This window comes from Solanum pennellii, chromosome 10, assembly GCF_001406875.1.
Source record: "Solanum pennellii chromosome 10, SPENNV200".
Lineage (NCBI taxonomy): Eukaryota > Viridiplantae > Streptophyta > Magnoliopsida > Solanales > Solanaceae > Solanum > Solanum pennellii.
The window spans coordinates 23,831,210-23,835,838 of NC_028646.1; positions in this window are offsets into that span (position 1 = coordinate 23,831,210).

Genomic DNA, 4,629 nt, shown 5'->3' on the forward strand with positions numbered 1-4,629 from the left:
TATATATATATATATATATATATGCTTACACAATAGCCATACAACCTAAATCACAACTAGAATAGGAAAGTTGTCATAAGCTTCACATAGTATCATCATAAGTGCATGCTCACATATTCATCAATTTGCCTTCATGGACATGGTCAACGCATATATTGACTAACAATAAATTAAAAACCGCCTTCATAAGTGGACCATACCACACAATGCCATACAAAGCTTCATCAACTTCAATATTATACGGAAAGTAGAAGAGATAAGCATTCTTACCAATTTCTCACCCTTTGATCATCGTTGATCAATACACCTTGTTCATCAACAATTCATGTATAGGGCAGTAGCTTAATTTACTATAATTATAGAAGAAACCATGTACAAGTCGCTACAAGATCATACTATAGCATAATATAAGGCATCTCACATGTACTAGGAAGTAGAAGAACATAGATCTTTAATCCAATTCACTTTCATTGATCATCAATGATAATTCATTAACGGAATAAGTCTATGGAAGTATCTAATCATACACTTAATCATAAAGAAATCATGCTTAAAACACTTCAAGATCAAGTTACAACATACACATTAGATTTGTCCATTCACTAGAGGATAGAGAAATTTGCCAATACTATCAATTCCCTAAGGCTTTTATCATCATTCGTATTTTATCAACAATACACTCATTAGGAAGTATCTAATTAGATAAGAAATCAAGGAGAAATCATGCTTCATCTAATCACAATCGAGATCCATCACACACTTTGCTTTTTGACTTCATAGACTAAAGGAATCTAGATCAATTCATACAAGACTCTCTTAATTTGGTCATTAAGGATTTATACCTAAAAATTTCATCCATTATATCACCATAAAACAGTGGCTACAACAGTTCATACATAATCAAAACTCTACACAACCGATCTCACAATCGTCTTCAAGGCAACATGTAGAAACATAGGCTATTCATGTTCAACTCTTCATATATTTATCATCATGGACTTATCATCATCAATTCACCATCAGTAAACGTAAATTACAATAAACACAAGCAATCAACGTAAGACAATCACCATTTAATCAAGAACAAACCATAATCACAAAGCCTATGCAAGAGCTAAACAAATTTTGGAAGAAACATGGTTTGATCATGCAATTGGAGTGAAAAAATATTAAAATCACTGTATTAAATTCAATTAATCATGATTTAATCATTAAAAACGTTTTGAGAAAGAACCCATGGCAAGATTGGAAGATTGGAAACTTGATCATAAGATTTCTTTGAAAAACTTTGAGAAGAACTCTCCAAGTGAAAGGTTACTTGAAGATGAAGGATTTCCATACCTTTAATTAGTTGAAAACCTTCAAACCTTCATGATTCATACATGGAAAACCCAGCTTGAATCTGATCTTAAGCTTCACCAACAATGGTGGTTTCTAGAGAGAGTATTTTTGGAGGGAAAGGCTTTAAAACATGTGAGTTGGTTTTAGAATGGGTTGATCACGTTTTGGATGACTTATATACATCTAAAATTACTTAAATAAACCCATAATAAGCGTGAATTTCCCATTCACCCCTTTAATTAATAGAACGCAGGCTGCACATTACAGTGCACCATCCACGGATGCACCTATGGGGCGTCGTCCTTGCAACGGACTGTTCCTAGGGCTCCGTCGTCAGGTACTTAGCCAAATATTGGCTCGAGACCTGCCCAAGGAAAGTACCCATCGACGAGACCTGCTCGACGGGACGTTGGTGGACCAACGATCTGTTGTTGGGTCCATCAATGGACACTGCCCAGGCAGTGTCTTAGGCAGCTTTGGGTCCTTCTGTTGGGGCCTCTTGTGGGTCCCTTTAGAAGTAGTACCTGGGATTTTCCAACGTTATTACACACCTTAACATGTTATATACCTTCCACATAAATTTCATCCAAAAAAATCACCTATAAGACGTCCACAAAGCCTTTGCCCCAACATGACATACGATGAACGTCTTAGGGGCTATCTTTCAAACGCCTTGGACGTTCTTGGGCGTTTGACCTAAAAACTTCACGAAAATTCATATAAAAACATTTAAAATCATTTTAAACCATTTTAAGACTTATTAGACTCATTTCAAACAAATTTAAGCATGCATAGACACATGAGGCACATAAGTGACTAGTCGTCGAACGTCTTGGTCGTCCCTTGACGTTCGGCTTCCAAATCACTTAAAACTTATTACACTGCCTATAAACTATGTAATTAGACATTTTAGAACCTTATAACATCATGAAACACCAATAAGAACATAGAACCACATATTAGGCATCTAGGTGACTTGTTCGTCGAACGTCTTAGTCGTCCCTTAACGTTCGACTTCCAATAACTCTAATACTTTAGATACTGCCTGTATACTATATTTTAAGAATATTTAGGACATTATAAATTTAACAAAATCATGTTAGTATCTAGATACCTTATCTAATTTTCGGGGTCTCACAAGTAGTTATAAATCCATGCTTACCATGTAATATATGAACTCAATAGAATGAATTTTGTGTAGACCTTCATGCATCAAGTAAATTCCGCTGAAAGTTGCTATAATTCAATGTTTATGGGGAAAGTGTCATTTTGAGTCTGTAATCGGTTGAGGTTCTTATTTGTGTTCAAGAATGGGTTTCTTGTTAAGTTATGGTACCGACAGGAGGTAGGATTTTGGATTATACTATTTTTGAAAGTTGTAGTGATAATTTTGATAATGAGTTGTATTTAGTTTAAATAAACCTAGTAACAAAACATTACGATGAACTAGTATTGGACTGGTGTAATTCTATACAAAGAAATCGAGGGAACCCACACGTAATTAAGCATGTTACTAGGTAATATTTGTGACTCTATGATGGTGTGATATACACTTGCTTTGTTCAGATGTGATACTTGTATATGTATGCGTGTTTAGATGTTGAAACGAGATATGCGAATTATCGATGCCAGGATCAGTTTCCACGTTCTGACATAAAAATTATCGATGCCAGGATCAGTTCCGCTGTGATACTTGTATACAAGTTTTGCTAATAGTTTGACATTGGATCTCGTGAGAGAGCCAACTACTTGTGATAAACTGCGTATGGTGAAATATGTTACGATCAATATCGTGAGGTGTTTATATGTATCTATATGTTGGGGTGTTTTATTTATGTTTTTCCTGGAAGCTTAAGAGTGGTAGTGGTACTTGTATCATACAATATGGTTAGTGGTTTAAGTTATGATCTAATGGAAGCTTAAGGGTGGTAGTGGTACTTGTAGTATACTATGTGGATTGTATGTTTAAGTTATGATCTAATGGAACGTTAAGGATGGTAGTAGTACCACTACTAAAAAAAACAGCATTTAACGATGGATATTAGCGACGAATTTTATTTCGCCACTATATAACGACAATTTGCAATGGAGTAGACATTTTATTGCAAGAATTGCAAATATATTTTTGAGTTATGATGTAGTGACGGATTTGCGACAAAATATTTGTTTGGTTGCTAAAAATGAGAGCAAAATTTTGGCGCCCTAGTTTTTGCTACAAATTTGGCAACCAAATAAGTGTGACTAATTTATTAATATTCCGCAACGAAAATAGTGACAGAATAAACGTCACTAACTTAATAATATATTTTTATAAATACAGTTTATATAGTGACGGAAAATGCATTGCTAGAATTAAATTGAAATAAATATAATTTTTACTCGCTACGAATATTTAAATCTGTCACTAAGTCTGTTGCAAAGATATGTTTTTTCTAAGCTTGATCACTTCACTTTCCATTTTCACCAGAAGCTCTAATCTCTCAAAGTAAAGACTCTGTAAGCTGTCCTATGGAACTTTCCTTCTCCGATGGTTAAAACTCTCATCTCCTTGAATCTTCATCTCAAAGTAAGCGCTCTAACTCTCATCTCCTTCAATCTTCCATTCGATCTAAAAAGTGAGCTCTCAAACCATCATCTCTCTATCTCTGGTGGGTTTGTGAAAATTTGAGTTTTTAGCTCTCAACTCTTTTTCATTTTATTTAGTTTGAAGTGATATTAAGATGTGTTGCAATAAGGTTTTATGAGTGTCTCTATTCTTAATATAGGGTTAACCATACTTTCAACTCTTTCCATTTTCTTTAGCTCGAAGTAAGTTTGAGTTGTTCTTAAAATAGTGATTTTAGTAGTTTGGGTATTCTAAAATAGGGTCTTTTTCGAAATAAGATATTCTGAAAATTGGGATTAGGGTTCAAGCATTACAATGATTTATTTTTAGTTTCTTTTGTAAAAGTAAATTGCACACTGATTTGTTTAATTTTTTTTTCTTATTGCAGCTAGCTTTTATTGTTTGTTACTACTAACTATCGCTTTACTCTCTCCCCTTAAAGGTATCTCTCTCTCTTTCTCCCTTCCACAACTACCTAATAGTTGCTTGTAGTTTTTCATTTGCAATAAGAAAATTTTTCTGCACAAGATTGAATAATAGTAAAGGGTGCAGATCTGGTATTTGCTCTTTTTTTGAGTTGTTTTGGTGGTTTGGGAAGGTTGAATGTGGTCGTTGGGAGGGTTGGGATTTTGCAAGACATTTCTATTTTTTAAATAGGGGGTGCATTTAATATAATCATTAGA